Source organism: Aulonocara sp. 'chitande type north' Nkhata Bay, unplaced genomic scaffold (assembly GCF_057382095.1).
Source record: "Aulonocara sp. 'chitande type north' Nkhata Bay isolate Kocher_YH1m ecotype deep benthic unplaced genomic scaffold, A_spYH_male_GT1.1 unmapped_scaffold_35, whole genome shotgun sequence".
In the NCBI taxonomy this organism is placed as follows: Eukaryota; Metazoa; Chordata; class Actinopteri; order Cichliformes; family Cichlidae; genus Aulonocara; species Aulonocara sp. 'chitande type north' Nkhata Bay.
The window spans coordinates 355333-372697 of record NW_028234367.1 but is presented as its reverse complement, the minus strand read 5'-3'; the positions used below and the strand labels follow the sequence as shown (position 1 = coordinate 372697).

Here is a 17365-nt window from a genome sequence, read left to right as displayed (position 1 = left end):
TGTGGCTCTTGCTCAGGCCACTTACACCACACCAGGGCCTGTGGCTGCTTGCTGAGGCCACTTACACCACACCAGGGCCTGTGGCTTCTGGCTGAGGCCACTTACACCACACCAGGGCCTGTGGCTGGTGGCTGAGGCCAATTACACCACACCAGGGTCTGTGGCTCTTGCTCAGGCCACTTACACCACACCAGGGCCTGTGGCACTGGCTGAGGCCACTTACACCACACCAGGGCCTGTGGCTGCTGGCTGAGGCCACTTACACCACACCAGGGCCTGTGGCTGCTGGCTGAGGCCACTTACACCACACCAGGGCCTGTGGCTGCTGGCTGAGGCCAGTTACACCACACCAGGGCCTGTGGCTGCTGGCTGAGGCGACTTACACCACACCAGGGCCCTTTTGCTGCTGGCTGAGGCCACTTACACCACACAAGGGCTTGTGGCTGCTGGCTGAGGCCACCTACACCACACCAGGGCCTGTGGCTGCTGGCTGAGGCCACCTACACCACACCAGGGCCTGTGGCTCTTGCTCAGGCCACTTACACCACACCAGGGCCTGTGGCTCTTCCTCAGGCCACTTACACCACACCAGGGCCTGTGGCTCTTGCTCAGGCCACTCATATCACACCAGGCCCTGTGCTTCTGACTGAGGCCATCTTCACCAAACCAGGCCCTGTGCTGCTTGCTGTGGCCATGTACAACACACCAGGCCCTGTGCTGTTTCCTGAGGCCATCTTCAACAATCCAGGGCCTGTGCTGTTGGATAAATGCCAAACTGAGCCTTTGGGTTAGGGTATTATGCAAACATGCAGGTATGGTTATAGGATTGTCTTCGTAACTTCAGGTACTTGCCACCTAATCACTTGAATCCATAAATTGAGACATTGTGCTGGGGCCCAGCAGCTTACGGCCATACCACCCTGAGCACGCCCGACCTCGTCTGATCTCGGAAGCTAAGCAGGGCTGGGCTTGGTTAGTACTTGGATGGGAGACTGCCTGGGAATACTTGGTGCTGTAAGCCTTTCATTTTCATGTCATTGAACCGCTTTTGATCCAGAGAAGGGGTGTATTAAAAGACCAAAAGCAGCTGCCCATTAATAAGGGCACATTAATCACATTGCTTTTGGCTCTTTTCCAATGTCTTGTGCTGCTAGCTGATGCCACCTACACCACACCAGGGCCTGAGTGACCGGCTGGGGCCACTTACACCACATCAGGGGCTGTGGCTCTGGCTGAGGCCAGTTACACCACACCAGGGCCTGTGGGTTCTGGCTGAGGCGACTTACACCAAACCAGGGCCTGTGGCTGCTGGCTGAGGCCACTTACACCACACCAGGGCCTTAGTTGCTATTGAGGCCAATTACACCACACCATGGTCTGTGGCTCTTGCTCAGGCCACTTACACCACACCAGGGCCTGTGGCACTGGCTGAGGCCACTTACACCACACCAGGGCCTGTGGCTGCTGGCTGAGGCCACTTACACCACACCAGGGCCTGTGGCTGCTGGCTGAGGCCACTTACACCACACCAGGGCCTTAGTTGCTATTGAGGCCAATTACACCACACCATGGTCTGTGGCTCTTGCTCAGGCCACTTACACCACACCAGGGCCTGTGGCACTGGCTGAGGCCACTTACACCACACCAGGGCCTGTGGCTGCTGGCTGAGGCCACTTACACCACACAAGGGCTTGTGGCTGCTGGCTGAGGCCACCTACACCACACCAGGGCCTGTGGCTCTTGCTCAGGCCACTTACACCACACCAGGGCCTGTGGCTCTTGCTCAGGCCACTTACACCACACCAGGGCCTGTGGCTCTTGCTCAGGCCACTCATATCACACCAGGCCCTGTGCTTCTGGCTGAGGCCACTTACACCACACCAGGGCCTGTGGCTTCTGGCTGAGGCGACTTACACCACACCAGGGCCTGTGGCTGCTGGCTGAGGCCACTTACACCACACCAGGGCCTGTGGCTCTTGCTCAGGCCACTCACATCACACCAGGCCCTGCGCTTCTGGCCGAGGCCATCTTCACCAAACCAGGCCCTGTGGCTCTTGCTCAGGCCACTTACACCACACCAGGGCCTGTGGCTCTGGCTTAGGCCACTTACACCACACCAGGGCCTGTGGCACTTGCTCAGGCCACTTACACCACACCAGGGCCTGTGGCTCTTGCTCAGGCCACTCACATCACACCAGGCCCTGCGCTTCTGGCCGAGGCCACCTACACCACACCAGGGCCTTAGTTGCTATTGAGGCCAATTACACCACACAAGGGCATGTGGCTGCTGGCTGAGGCCACCTACTCCACACCAGGGCCTGTGGCTGCTGGCTGAGGCCACTTACACCACACCAGGGCCCTTTTGCTGCTGGCTGAGGCCACTTACACCACACCAGTGCCTGTGGCTTCTGGCTGAGGCGACTTACACCACACCAGGGCCTGTGGCTGCTGGCTGAGGCCACTTACACCACACCAAGGCCTGTGGCTCTTGCGCAGGCCACTCACATCACACCAGGCCCTGTGCTTCTGGCCGAGGCCATCTTCACCAAACCAGGCCCTGTGTTGCTTGCTGTGGCCATGTACAACACACCAGGCCCTGTGCTGGTTCCTGAGGCCATCTTCAACAATCCAGGGCCTGTGCTGTTGGATAAATGCCAAACTGAGCCTTTGGGTTAGGGTATTATGCAAACATGCAGGTTTGGTTATAGGATTGTCTTCGTAACTTCAGGTACTTGCCACCTAATCACTTGAATCCATAAATTGAGACATTGTGCTGGAGCCAGCAGCTTACGGCCATACCACCCTGAGCACGCCCGACCTCGTCTGATCTCGGAAGCTAAGCAGGGCTGGGCTTGGTTAGTACTTGGATGGGAGACTGCCTGGGAATACCTGGTGCTGTAAGCCTTTCATTTTCATGTCATTGAACCGCTTTTGATCCAGAGAAGGGGTGTATTAAAAGACCAAAAGCAGCTGCCCATTAATAAGGGCACATTAATCACATTGCTTTTGGCTGTTTTCCAATGTCTTGTGCTGCTAGCTGATGCCACCTACACCACACCAGGGCCTGAGTGACCGGCTGGGGCCACTTACACCACATAAGGGGCTGTGGCTCTGGCTGAGGCCAGTTACACCACACCAGGGCCTGTGGGTTCTGGCTGAGGCGACTTACACCAAACCAGGGCCTGTGGCTGCTGGCTGAGGCCACTTACACCACACCAGGGCCTTAGTTGCTATTGAGGCCAATTACACAACACCATGGTCTGTGGCTCTTGCTCAGGCCACTTACACCACACCAGGGCCTGTGGCACTGGCTGAGGCCACTTACACCACACCAGGGCCTGTGGCTGCTGGCTGAGGCCACTTACACCACACCAGGGCCTGTGGCTGCTGGCTGAGGCCACTTACACCACACCAGGGCCTTAGTTGCTATTGAGGCCAATTACACCACACCATGGTCTGTGGCTCTTGCTCAGGCCACTTACACCACACCAGGGCCTGTGGCACTGGCTGAGGCCACTTACACCACACCAGGGCCTGTGGCTGCTGGCTGAGGCCACTTACACCACACAAGGGCTTGTGGCTGCTGGCTGAGGCCACCTACACCACACCAGGGCCTGTGGCTCTTGCTCAGGCCACTTACACCACACCAGGGCCTGTGGCTCTTGCTCAGGCCACTTACACCACACCAGGGCCTGTGGCTCTTGCTCAGGCCACTCATATCACACCAGGCCCTGTGCTTCTGGCTGAGGCCACTTACACCACACCAGGGCCTGTGGCTGCTGGCTGAGGCCATCTACACCACACCAGGGCCTGTGGCTTCTGGCTGAGGTGACTTACACCACACCAGGGCCTGTGGCTGCTGGCTGAGGCCACTTACACCACACCAGGGCCTGTGGCTCTTGCTCAGGCCACTCACATCACACCAGGCCCTGCGCTTCTGGCCGAGGCCATCTTCACCAAACCAGGCCCTGTGGCTCTTGCTCAGGCCACTTACACCACACCAGGGCCTGTGGCTCTGGCTTAGGCCACTTACACCACACCAGGGCCTGTGGCACTTCCTCAGGCCACTTACACCACACCAGGGCCTGTGGCTGCTGGCTGAGGCCACTTACACCACACCAGGGCCTGTGGCTCTTGCTCAGGCCACTTACACCACACCAGGGCCTGTGGCACTGGCTGAGGCCACTTAGACCACACCAGGGCCTGTGGCTGCTGGCTGAGGCCACTCACACCACACCAGGGCCTGTGGCTGCTAGCTGAGGCCACTTACACCAAACCAGGGCCTGTGGCTGCTTGCTGAGGCCATCTTCACCAAACCAGGCCCTGTGCTGCTTGCTGTGGCCATGTAAAACACACCAGGTCCTGTGCTGGTTCTTGAGGCCATCTTCAACAATCCAGGGCCTGTGCTGTTGGATAAATGCCAAACTGAGCCTTTTGGTTAGGGTATTATGCAAACATGCAGGTATGGTTATAGGATTGTCTTCGTAACTTCAGGTACTTGCCACCTAATCACTTGAATCCATAAATTGAGACATTGTGCTGGGGCCAGCAGCTTACGGCCATACCACCCTGAGCACGCCTGACCTCGTCTGATCTCGGAAGCTAAGCAGGGCTGGGCTTGGTTAGTACTTGGATGGGAGACTGCCTGGGAATACCTGGTGCTGTAAGCCTTTCATTTTCATGTCATTGAACCGCTTTTGATCCAGAGAAGGGGTGTATTAAAAGACCAGAAGCAGCTCCCCATTAATGAGGGCACATTAACGACATTGCTTTTGGCTGTTTTCCAATGTCTTGTGCTGCTAGCTGATGCCACCTACACCACACCAGGGCCTGAGTGACCGGCTGGGGCCACTTACACCACATCAGGGCCTGTTGCTCTGGCTGAGGCCACTTACACCACACCAGGGCCTGTGGCTGCTGGCTGAGGCCACCTACACCACACCAGGGCCTTAGTTGCTATTGAGGCCAATTACACCACACCAGGGTATGTGGCTCTTGCTCAGGCCACTTACACCACACCAGGGCCTTAGTTGCTATTGAGGCCAATTACACCACACCAGGGCCTGTGGCTCTTGCTCAGGCCACTCACATCACACCAGGCCCTGCGCTTCTGGCCGAGGCCACCTACACCACACCAGGGCCTTAGTTGCTATTGAGGCCAATTACACCACACCAGGGCCTGTGGCACTGGCTGAGGCCACTTACACCACACCAGGGCCTGTGGCTGCTGGCTGAGGCCACTTACACCACACCAGGGCCTTATTTGCTATTGAGGCCACTTACACCACACCAGGGTCTGTGGCTCTTGCTCAGGCCACTTACACCACACCAGGGCCTGTGGCTGCTGGCTGAGGCCATCTACACCACACCAGGGCCTGTGGCTTCTGGCTGAGGTGACTTACACCACACCAGGGCCTGTGGCTGCTGGCTGAGGCCACTTACACCACACCAGGGCCTGTGGCACTGGCTGAGGCCACTTACACCACACCAGGGCCTGTGGCTGCTGGCTGAGGCCACTTACACCACACAAGGGCTTGTGGCTGCTGGCTGAGGCCACCTACACCACACCAGGGCCTGTGGCTGCTGGCTGAGGCCACCTACACCACACCAGGGCCTGTGGCTCTTGCTCAGGCCACTTACACCACACCAGGGCCTGTGGCTCTTGCTCAGGCCACTTACACCACACCAGGGCCTGTGGCTCTTGCTCAGGCCACTCATATCACACCAGGCCCTGTGCTTCTGGCTGAGGCCACTTAGACCACACCAGGGCCTGTGGCTGCTGGCTGAGGCCACTTACACCACACCAGGGCCTGTGGCTGCTGGCTGAGGCCATCTACACCACACCAGGACCTGTGGCTGCTGGCTGAGGCGACTTACACCACACCAGGGCCCTTTTGCTGCTGGCTGAGGCCACTTACACCACACCAGTGCCTGTGGCTTCTGGCTGAGGCCACTTACACCACACCAGGGCCTGTGGCTGCTGGCTGAGGCCACTTACACCACACCAGGGCCTGTGGCTCTTGCTCAGGCCACTCACATCACACCAGGCCCTGCGCTTCTGGCCGAGGCCATCTTCACCAAACCAGGCCCTGTGGCTCTTGCTCAGGCCACTTACACCACACCAGGGCCTGTGGCTCTGGCTTAGGCCACTTCCACCACACCAGGGCCTGTGGCACTTGCTCAGGCCACTTACACCACACCAGGGCCCGTGGCTGCTGGCTGAGGCGACTTACACCACACCAGGGCCTGTGGCTCTTACTCAGGCCACTTACACCACACCAGGGCCTGTGGCACTGGCTGAGGCCACTTAGACCACACCAGGGCCTGTGGCTGCTGGCTGAGGCCACTTACACCACACCAGGGCCTGTGGCTGCTGGCTGAGGCCACTTACACCAAACCAGGGCCTGTGGCTGCTTGCTGATGCCATCTTCACCAAACCAGGCCCTGTGCTGCTTGCTGTGGCCATGTAAAACACACCAGGTCCTGTGCTGGTTCTTGAGGCCATCTTCAACAATCCAGGGCCTGTGCTGTTGGATAAATGCCAAACTGAGCCTTTGGGTTAGGGTATTATGCAAACATGCAGGTATGGTTATAGGATTGTCTTCGTAACTTCAGGTACTTGCCACCTAATCACTTGAATCCATAAACTGAGACATTGTGCTGGGGCCAGCAGCTTACGGCCATACCACCCTGAGCACGCCCGACCTCGTCTGATCTCGGAAGCTAAGCAGGGCTGGGCTTGGTTAGTACTTGGATGGGGGAATACCTGGTGCTGTAAGCCTTTCATTTTCATGTCATTGAACTGCTTTTGATCCAGAGAAGGGGTGTATTAAAAGACCAAAAGCAGCTCCCCATTAATGAGGGCACATTAACGACATTGCTTTTGGCTGTTTTCCAATGTCTTGTGCTGCTAGCTGATGCCACTTACACCACACCAGGGCCTGTGGCTGCTGGCTGAGGCCACTTACACCACACCAGGGCCTGTGGCTGCTGGCTGAGGCCACCTACACCACACCAGGGCCTTAGTTGCTATTGAGGCCAATTACACCACACAAGGGCCTGTGGCTGCTGGCTGAGGCCACCTACACCACACCAGGGCCTGTGGCTGCTGGCTGAGGCCACTTACAACACACCAGGGCCTGTGGCTCTTGCTCAGGCCACTCATATCACACCAGGCCCTGTGCTTCTGGCCGAGGCCATCTTCACCAAACCAGGCCCTGTGCTGCTTGCTGTGGCCATGTACAACACACCAGGCCCTGTGCTGGTTCCTGACGCCATCTTCAACAATCCAGGGCCTGTGCTGTTGGATAAATGCCAAACTGAGCCTTTGGGTTAGGGTATTATGCAAACATGCAGGTATGGTTATAGGATTGTCTTCGTAACTTCAGGTACTTGCCACCTAATCACTTGAATCCATAAATTGAGACATTGTGCTGGGGCCAGCAGCTTACGGCCATACCACCCTGAGCACGCCCGACCTCGTCTGATCTCGGAAGCTAAGCAGGGCTGGGCTTGGTTAGTACTTGGATGGGAGACTGCCTGGGAATACCTGGTGCTGTAAGCCTTTCATTTTCATGTCATTGAACCGCTTTTGATCCAGAGAAGGGGTGTATTAAAAGACCAAAAGCAGCTGCCCATTAATGAGGGCACATTAACGACATTGCTTTTGGCTGTTTTCCAATGTCTTGTGCTGCTAGCTGATGCCACCTACACCACACCACGGCCTTATTTGCTGGCTGAGGCCACATACACCAAACCAGGGCCTTAGTTGCTATTGAGGCCAATTACACCACACCAGGGCCTGTGGCTCTTGCTCAGGCCACTTACACCACACCAGGGCCTGTGGCTCTTGCTCAGGCCACTTACACCACACCAGGGCCTGTGGCTCTTGCTCAGGCCACTCATATCACGCCAGGCCCTGTGCTTCTGGCCGAGGCCATCTTCACCAAACCAGGCCCTGTGGTGCTTGCTGTGGCCATGTACAACACACCAGGCCCTGTGCTGGTTCCAGAGGCCATCTTCAACAATCCAGGGCCTGTGCTGTTGGATAAATGCCAAACTGAGCCTTTGGGTTAGGGTATTATGCAAACATGCAGGTATGGTTATAGGATTGTCTTCGTAACTTCAGGTACTTGCCACCTAATCACTTGAATCCATAAATTGAGACATTGTGCTGGGACCATCAGCTTACGGCCATACCACCCTGAGCATTCCTGACCTCGTCTGATCTCGGAAGCTAAGCAGGGCTGGGCTTGGTTAGTACTTGGATGGGAGACTGCCTGGGAATACCTGGTCCTGTAAGCCTTTCTTTTTCATGTCATTGAACCGCTTTTGATCCAGAGAAGGGGTGTATTAAAAGACCAAAAGCATCTGCCCATTAATGAGGGCACATTAACGACATTGCTTTTGGCTCTTTTCCAATGTCTTGTGCTGCTAGCTGATGCAACCTACACCACACAAGGGCCTGAGGGACCGGCTGGGGCCACTTACACCACATCAGGGCCTGTGGCTGCTGGCTGAGGCCACTTACACCACACCAGGGCCTGTGGCTGCTGGCTGAGGCCACCTACACCACACCAGGGCCTTAGTTGCTATTGAGGCCAATTACACCACACCAGGGTCTGTGGCTCTTGCTCAGGCCACTTACACCACACCAGGGCCTGTGGCACTGGCTGAGGCCACTTACACCACACCAGGGCCTGTGGCTGCTGGCTGAGGCCACTTACACCACACCAGGGCCTGTGGCTGCTGGCTGAGGCCACCTACACCACACCAGGGCATTAGTTGCTATTGAGGCCAATTACACCACACCAGGGTCTGTGGCTCTTGCTCAGGCCACTTACACCACACCAGGGCCTGTGGCTCTTGCTCAGGCCACTTACACCACACCAGGGCCTGTGGCTGCTGGCTGAGGCCACTTACACCACACCAGGGCCTGTGGCTGCTGGCTGAGGCCACCTACACCACACCAGGGCCTGTGGCTGCTGGCTGAGGCCACTTACACCACACCAGGGCCTGTGGCTGCTGGCTGAGGCCACCTACACCACACCAGGGCCTGTGGCTGCTGGCTGAGGCCACCTACACCACACCAGGGCCTGTGGCTGCTGGCTGAGGCCACTTACACCACACCAGTGCCTGTGGCTTATGGCTGAGGCGACTTACACCACACCAGGGCCTGTGGCTGCTGGCTGAGGCCACTTACACCACACCAAGGCCTGTGGCTCTTGCTCAGGCCACTCACATCACACCAGGCCCTGCGCTTCTGGCCGAGGCCATCTTCACCAAACCAGGCCCTGTGCTCCTTGCTGTGGCCATGTACAACACACCAGGCCCTGTGCTGGTTCCTGAGGCCATCTTCAACAATCCAGGGCCTGTGCTGTTGGATAAATGCCAAACTGAGCCTTTGAGTTAGGGTATTATGCAAACATGCAGGTATGGTTATAGCATTGTCTTCGTAACTTCAGGTACTTGCCACCTAATCACTTGAATCCATAAATTGAGACATTGTGCTGGGGCTAGCAGCTTACGGCCATACCACCCTGAGCATGCCCGACCTCGTCTGATCTCGGAAGGTAAGCAGGGCTGGGCTTGGTTAGTACTTGGATGGGAGACTGCCTGGGAATACCTGGTGCTGTAAGCCTTTCATTTTCATGTCATTGAACCGCTTTTGATCCAGAGAAGGGGTGTATTAAAAGACCAAAAGCAGCTGCCCATTAATGAGGGCACATTAACGACACTGCTTTTGGCTCTTTTCCAATGTCTTGTGCTGCTAGCTGATGCAACCTACACCACACAAGGGCCTGAGTGACCGGCTGGGGCCATTTACACCACATCAGGGCCTGTGGCTCTGGCTGAGGCCACTTTCACCACACCAGGGCCTGTGGCTGCTGGCTGAGGCCACCTACACCACACCAGGGCATTAGTTGCTATTGAGGCCAATTACACCACACCAGGGTCTGTGGCTCTTGCTCAGGCCACTTACACCACACCAGGGCCTGTGGCTCTTGCTCAGGCCACTTACACCACACCAGGGCCTGTGGCTGCTGGCTGAGGCCACCTACACCACGCCAGGGCATTAGTTGCTATTGAGGCCAATTACACCACACCAGGGTCTGTGGCTCTTGCTCAGGCCACTTACACCACACCAGGGCCTTTGGCTCTTGCTCAGGCCACTTACACCACACCAGGGCCTGTGGCACTGGCTGAGGCCACTTACACCACACCAGGGCCTGTGGCTGCTGGCTGAGGCCACTTACACCACACCAGGGCCTGTGGCTGCTGGCTGAGGCCACTTACACCACACCAGGGCCTGTGGCTGGTGGCTGAGGCCACCTACACCACACCAGGGCCTGTGGCTGCTGGCTGAGGCGACTTACACCACACCAGGGCCCTTTTGCTGCTGGCTGAGGCCACTTACACCACACCAGTGCCTGTGGCTTCTGTCTGAGGCGACTTACACCACACCAGGGCCTGTGGCTGCTGGCTGAGGCCAATTACACCACACCAGGGTCTGTGGCTCTTGCTCAGGCCACTTACACCACACCAGGGCCTGTGGCACTGGCTGAGGCCACTTACACCACACCAGGGCCTGTGGCTGCTGGCTGAGGCCACTTACACCACACCAGGGCCTGTGGCTGCTGGCTGAGGCGACTTACACCACACCAGGGCCTGTGGCTGCTGGCTGAGGCCACCTACACCACACCAGGGCCTGTGGCTGCTGGCTGAGGCGACTTACACCACACCAGGACCCTTTTGCTGCTGGCTGAGGCCACTTACACCACACCAGTGCCTGTGGCTTCTGGCTGAGGCGACTTACACCACACCAGGGCCTGTGGCTCTTGCTCAGGCCACTTACACCACACCAAGGCCTGTGGCTCTTGCTCAGGCCACTCACATCACACCAGGCCCTGCGCTTCTGGCCGAGGCCATCTTCACCAATCCAGGCCCTGTGCTGCTTGCTGTGGCCATCTTCAACAATCCAGGGCCTGTGCTGTTGGATAAATGCCAAACTGAGCCTTTGGGTTAGGGTATTATGCAAACATGCAGGTATGGTTATAGGATTGTCTTCGTAACTTCAGGTACTTGCCACCTAATCACTTGAATCCATAAATTGAGACATTGTGCTGGGGCCAGCAGCTTACGGCCATACCACCCTGAGCACGCCCGACCTCGTCTGATCTCGGAAGCTAAGCAGGGCTGGGCTTGGTTAGTACTTGGATGGGAGACTGCCTGGGAATACCTGGTGCTGTAAGCCTTTCATTTTCATGTCATTGAACCGCTTTTGATCCAGAGAAGGGGTGTATTAAAAGACCAAAAGCAGCTGCCCATTAATGAGGGCACATTAACGACACTGCTTTTGGCTGTTTTCCAATGTCTTGTGCTGCTAGCTGATGCCACCTACACCACACCAGGGCCAGAGTGACCGGCTGGGACCACTTACACCACATCAGGGCCTGTGGCTCTGGCTGAGGCCACTTACACCACACCAGGGCCTGTGGCTGTTGGCTGAGGCCACTTACACCACACCAGTGCCTGTGGCTTCTGGCTGAGGCGACTTACACCACACCAGGGCCTGTGGCTCTTGCTCAGGCCACTTACACCACACCAAGGCCTGTGGCTCTTGCTCAGGCCACTCACATCACACCAGGCCCTGCGCTTCTGGCCGAGGCCATCTTCACCAATCCAGGCCCTGTGCTGCTTGCTGTGGCCATCTTCAACAATCCAGGGCCTGTGCTGTTGGATAAATGCCAAACTGAGCCTTTGGGTTAGGGTATTATGCAAACATGCAGGTATGGTTATAGGATTGTCTTCGTAACTTCAGGTACTTGCCACCTAATCACTTGAATCCATAAATTGAGACATTGTGCTGGGGCCAGCAGCTTACGGCCATACCACCCTGAGCACGCCCGACCTCGTCTGATCTCGGAAGCTAAGCAGGGCTGGGCTTGGTTAGTACTTGGATGGGAGACTTCCTGGGAATACCTGGTGCTGTAAGCCTTTCATTTTCATGTCATTGAACCGCTTTTGATCCAGAGAAGGGGTGTATTAAAAGACCAAAAGCAGCTGCCCATTAATGAGGGCACATTAACGACACTGCTTTTGGCTGTTTTCCAATGTCTTGTGCTGCTAGCTGATGCCACCTACACCACACCAGGGCCAGAGTGACCGGCTGGGGCCACTTACACCACATCAGGGCCTGTGGCTCTGGCTGAGGCCACTTACACCACACCAGGGCCTGTGGCTGCTGGCTTAGGCCACCTACACCACACCAGGGCCTTAGTTGCTATTGAGGCCAATTACACCACACAAGGGCCTGGGGCTGCTGGCTGAGGCCACCTACACCACACCAGGGCCTGTGGCTGCTGGCTGAGGCCACTTACACCACACCAGGGCCCTTTTGCTGCTGGCTGAGGCCACTTACACCACACCAGTGCCTGTGGCTTCTGGCTGAGGCGACTTACACCACACCAGGGCCTGTGGCTGCTGGCTGAGGCCACTTACACCACACCAGGGCCTGTGGCTGCTGGCTGAGGCCACCTACACCACACCAGGGCATTAGTTGCTATTGAGGCCAATTACACCACACCAGGGTCTGTGGCTCTTGCTCAGGCCACTTACACCACACCAGGGCCTGTGGCTCTTGCTCAGGCCACTTACACCACACCAGGGCCTGTGGCTGCTGGCTGAGGCCACCTACACCACACCAGGGCCTGTGGCTGCTGGCTGAGGCCACCTACACCACACCAGGGCCTGTGGCTGCTGGCTGAGGCCACTTACACCACACCAGTGCCTGTGGCTTATGGCTGAGGCGACTTACACCACACCAGGGCCTGTGGCTGCTGGCTGAGGCCACTTACACCACACCAAGGCCTGTGGCTCTTGCTCAGGCCACTCACATCACACCAGGCCCTGCGCTTCTGGCCGAGGCCATCTTCACCAAACCAGGCCCTGTGCTCCTTGCTGTGGCCATGTACAACACACCAGGCCCTGTGCTGGTTCCTGAGGCCATCTTCAACAATCCAGGGCCTGTGCTGTTGGATAAATGCCAAACTGAGCCTTTGAGTTAGGGTATTATGCAAACATGCAGGTATGGTTATAGCATTGTCTTCGTAACTTCAGGTACTTGCCACCTAATCACTTGAATCCATAAATTGAGACATTGTGCTGGGGCCAGCAGCTTACGGCCATACCACCCTGAGCACGCCCGACCTCGTCTGATCTCGGAAGCTAAGCAGGGCTGGGCTTGGTTAGTACTTGGATGGGAGACTGCCTGGGAATACCTGGTGCTGTAAGCCTTTGATTTTCATGTCATTGAACCGCTTTTGATCCAGAGAAGGGGTGTATTAAAAGACCAAAAGCAGCTGCCCATTAATGAGGGCACATTAACGACACTGCTTTTGGCTCTTTTCCAATGTCTTGTGCTGCTAGCTGATGCAACCTACACCACACAAGGGCCTGAGTGACCGGCTGGGGCCACTTACACCACATCAGGGCCTGTGGCTCTGGCTGAGGCCACTTTCACCACACCAGGGCCTGTGGCTGCTGGCTGAGGCCACCTACACCACACCAGGGCATTAGTTGCTATTGAGGCCAATTACACCACACCAGGGTCTGTGGCTCTTGCTCAGGCCACTTACACCACACCAGGGCCTGTGGCTCTTGCTCAGGCCACTTACACCACACCAGGGCCTGTGGCTGCTGGCTGAGGCCACCTACACCACGCCAGGGCATTAGTTGCTATTGAGGCCAATTACACCACACCAGGGTCTGTGGCTCTTGCTCAGGCCACTTACACCACACCAGGGCCTTTGGCTCTTTCTCAGGCCACTTAGACCACACCAGGGCCTGTGGCTGCTGGCTGAGGCCACTTACACCACACCAGGGCCTGTGGCTGGTGGCTGAGGCCACCTACACCACACCAGGGCCTGTGGCTGCTGGCTGAGGCGACTTACACCACACCAGGGCCCTTTTGCTGCTGGCTGAGGCCACTTACACCACACCAGTGCCTGTGGCTTCTGTCTGAGGCGACTTACACCACACCAGGGCCTGTGGCTGCTGGCTGAGGCCAATTACACCACACCAGGGTCTGTGGCTCTTGCTCAGGCCACTTACACCACACCAGGGCCTGTGGCACTGGCTGAGGCCACTTACACCACACCAGGGCCTGTGGCTGCTGGCTGAGGCCACTTACACCACACCAGGGCCTGTGGCTGCTGGCTGAGGCGACTTACACCACACCAGGGCCTGTGGCTGCTGGCTGAGGCCACCTACACCACACCAGGGCCTGTGGCTGCTGGCTGAGGCGACTTACACCACACCAGGGCCCTTTTGCTGCTGGCTGAGGCCACTTACACCACACCAGTGCCTGTGGCTTCTGGCTGAGGCGACTTACACCACACCAGGGCCTGTGGCTCTTGCTCAGGCCACTTACACCACACCAAGGCCTGTGGCTCTTGCTCAGGCCACTCACATCACACCAGGCCCTGCGCTTCTGGCCGAGGCCATCTTCACCAATCCAGGCCCTGTGCTGCTTGCTGTGGCCATCTTCAACAATCCAGGGCCTGTGCTGTTGGATAAATGCCAAACTGAGCCTTTGGGTTAGGGTATTATGCAAACATGCAGGTATGGTTATAGGATTGTCTTCGTAACTTCAGGTACTTGCCACCTAATCACTTGAATCCATAAATTGAGACATTGTGCTGGGGCCAGCAGCTTACGGCCATACCACCCTGAGCACGCCCGACCTCGTCTGATCTCGGAAGCTAAGCAGGGCTGGGCTTGGTTAGTACTTGGATGGGAGACTGCCTGGGAATACCTGGTGCTGTAAGCCTTTCATTTTCATGTCATTGAACCGCTTTTGATCCAGAGAAGGGGTGTATTAAAAGACCAAAAGCAGCTGCCCATTAATGAGGGCACATTAACGACACTGCTTTTGGCTGTTTTCCAATGTCTTGTGCTGCTAGCTGATGCCACCTACACCACACCAGGGCCAGAGTGACCGGCTGGGGCCACTTACACCACATCAGGGCCTGTGGCTCTGGCTGAGGCCACTTACACCACACCAGGGCCTGTGGCTGCTGGCTGAGGCCAGTTACACCACACCAGAGCCTGTGGCTGCTGGCTAAAGCCACTTACACCACACCAGGGCCTTAGTTGCTATTGAGGCCACTTACACCACACCAGGGCCTGTGGCTGCTGGCTGAGGCCACCTACACCACACCAGGGCCTGTGGCTGCTGGCTGAGGCCACTTACACCACACCAGGGCCTGTGGCTGCTGGCTGAAGCCACTTACACCACACCAGGGCCTTAGTTGCTATTGAGGCCACTTACACCACACCAGGGCCTGTGGCTGCTGGCTGAGGCCACCTACACCACACCAGGGCCCTTTTGCTGCTGGCTGAGGCCACTTACACCACACCAGTGCCTGTGGCTTCTGGCTGAGGCCACTTACACCACACCAGGGCCTGTGGCTGCTGGCTGAGGCCACTTACACCACACCAGGGCCTGTGGCTCTTGCTCAGGCCACTTACACCACACCAGGGCCTGTGGCACTGGCTGAGGCCACTTACACCACACCAGGGCCTGTGGCTGCTGGCTGAGGCCACTTACACCACACAAGGGCTTGTGGCTGCTGGCTGAGGCCACCTACACCACACCAGGGCCTGTGGCTGCTGGCTGAGGCCACCTACACCACACCAGGGCCTGTGGCTCTTGCTCAGGCCACTTACACCACACCAGGGCCTGTGGCTCTTGCTCAGGCCACTTACACCACACCAGGGCCTGTGGCTCTTGCTCAGGCCACTCATATCACACCAGGCCCTGTGCTTCTGGCTGAGGCCACTTAGACCACACCAGGGCCTGTGGCTGGTGGCTGAGGCCACTTACACCACACCAGGGCCTGTGGCTGCTGGCTGAGGCCATCTACACCACACCAAGGCCTGTGGCTGCTGGCTGAGGCGACTTACACCACACCAGGGCCCTTTTGCTGCTGGCTGAGGCCACTTACACCACACCAGTGCCTGTGGCTTCTGGCTGAGGCCACTTACACCACACCAGGGCCTGTGGCTGCTGGCTGAGGCCACTTACACCACACCAGGGCCTGTGGCTCTTGCTCAGGCCACTCACATCACACCAGGCCCTGCGCTTCTGGCCGAGGCCATCTTCACCAAACCAGGCCCTGTGGCTCTTGCTCAGGCCACTTACACCACACCAGGGCCTGTGGCTCTGGCTTAGGCCCCTTACACCACACCAGGGCCTGTGGCACTTGCTCAGGCCACTTACACCACACCAGGGCCTGTGGCTGCTGGCTGAGGCCACTTACACCACACCAGGGCCTGTGGCTCTTACTCAGGCCACTTACACCACACCAGGGCCTGTGGCACTGGCTGAGGCCACTTAGACCACACCAGGGCCTGTGGCTGCTGGCTGAGGCCACTCACACCACACCAGGGCCTGTGGCTGCTGGCTGATGCCACATACACCAAACCAGGGCCTGTGGCTGCTTGCTGAGGCCATCTTCACCAAACCAGGCCCTGTGCTGCTTGCTGTGGCCATGTAAAACACACCAGGTCCTGTGCTGGTTCTTGAGGCCATCTTCAACAATCCAGGGCCTGTGCTGTTGGATAAATGCCAAACTGAGCCTTTGGGTTAGGGTATTATGCAAACATGCAGGTATGGTTATAGGATTGTCTTCGTAACTTCAGGTACTTGCCACCTAATCACTTGAATCCATAAATTGAGACATTGTGTTGGAGCCAGCAGCTTACGGCCATACCACCCTGAGCACGCCTGACCTCGTCTGATCTCGGAAGCTAAGCAGGGCTGGGCTTGTTTAGTACTTGGATGGGAGACTGCCTGGGAATACCTGGTGCTGTAAGCCTTTCATTTTCATGTCATTGAACCGCTTTTGATCCAGAGAAGGGGTGTATTAAAAGACCAAAAGCAGCTGCACATTAACGACACTGCTTTTGGCTCTTTTCCAATGTCTTGTGCTGCTAGCTGATGCCACCTACACCACACCAGGGCCTGAGTGACCGGCTGGGGCCACTTACACCACATCACGGCCTGTGGCTCTGGCTGAGGCCACTTACACCACACCAGGGCCTGTGGCTGCTGGCTGAGGCCAGTTACACCACACCAGAGCCTGTGGCTGCTGGCTGAAGCCACTTACACCACACCAGGGCCTTAGTTGCTATTGAGGCCACTTACACCACACCAGGGCCTGTGGCTGCTGGCTGAGGCCACCTACACCACACCAGGGCCTGTGGCTGCTGGCTGAGGCGACTTACACCACACCAGGGCCCTTTTGCTGCTGGCTGAGGCTACTTACACCACACCAGTGCCTGTGGCTTCTGGCTGAGGCGA

General features: G+C 57.4%; 8 non-coding genes and 4 pseudogenes across 8 annotated transcripts; all 12 read left to right on the top strand.

Annotated features, from left to right (window-relative positions):
* The first annotated feature begins 902 nt into the window (after window positions 1–902).
* Window positions 903–1021, top strand: LOC147300238 (5S ribosomal RNA). The gene has a single exon (XR_015128081.1). It is a non-coding gene; the product is annotated as a 5S ribosomal RNA (ribosomal RNA).
* Window positions 1022–2785: 1764 nt separating this feature from the next.
* LOC147300237 (5S ribosomal RNA) lies at window positions 2786–2904 on the top strand. Its single transcript, XR_015128027.1, has one exon. It is a non-coding gene; the product is annotated as a 5S ribosomal RNA (ribosomal RNA).
* A 1647-nt stretch (window positions 2905–4551) lies between these two features.
* Window positions 4552–4670, top strand: LOC147300236 (5S ribosomal RNA). Its single transcript, XR_015128073.1, has one exon. It is a non-coding gene; the product is annotated as a 5S ribosomal RNA (ribosomal RNA).
* Window positions 4671–6672: 2002 nt separating this feature from the next.
* On the top strand, window positions 6673–6781 carry LOC147300235 (5S ribosomal RNA; annotated as a pseudogene).
* A 664-nt stretch (window positions 6782–7445) lies between these two features.
* Window positions 7446–7564, top strand: LOC147300234 (5S ribosomal RNA). Its single transcript, XR_015128026.1, has one exon. It is a non-coding gene; the product is annotated as a 5S ribosomal RNA (ribosomal RNA).
* A 621-nt stretch (window positions 7565–8185) lies between these two features.
* On the top strand, window positions 8186–8304 carry LOC147300233 (5S ribosomal RNA; annotated as a pseudogene).
* A 1217-nt stretch (window positions 8305–9521) lies between these two features.
* Window positions 9522–9640, top strand: LOC147300232 (5S ribosomal RNA; annotated as a pseudogene).
* Window positions 9641–11135: 1495 nt separating this feature from the next.
* On the top strand, window positions 11136–11254 carry LOC147300231 (5S ribosomal RNA). Its single transcript, XR_015128025.1, has one exon. It is a non-coding gene; the product is annotated as a 5S ribosomal RNA (ribosomal RNA).
* Window positions 11255–11878: 624 nt separating this feature from the next.
* On the top strand, window positions 11879–11997 carry LOC147300230 (5S ribosomal RNA). The gene has a single exon (XR_015128115.1). It is a non-coding gene; the product is annotated as a 5S ribosomal RNA (ribosomal RNA).
* Window positions 11998–13176: 1179 nt separating this feature from the next.
* On the top strand, window positions 13177–13295 carry LOC147300229 (5S ribosomal RNA). Its single transcript, XR_015128023.1, has one exon. It is a non-coding gene; the product is annotated as a 5S ribosomal RNA (ribosomal RNA).
* Window positions 13296–14711: 1416 nt separating this feature from the next.
* On the top strand, window positions 14712–14830 carry LOC147300228 (5S ribosomal RNA). The gene has a single exon (XR_015128022.1). It is a non-coding gene; the product is annotated as a 5S ribosomal RNA (ribosomal RNA).
* A 1931-nt stretch (window positions 14831–16761) lies between these two features.
* Window positions 16762–16880, top strand: LOC147300227 (5S ribosomal RNA; annotated as a pseudogene).
* Window positions 16881–17365: the final 485 nt, after the last annotated feature.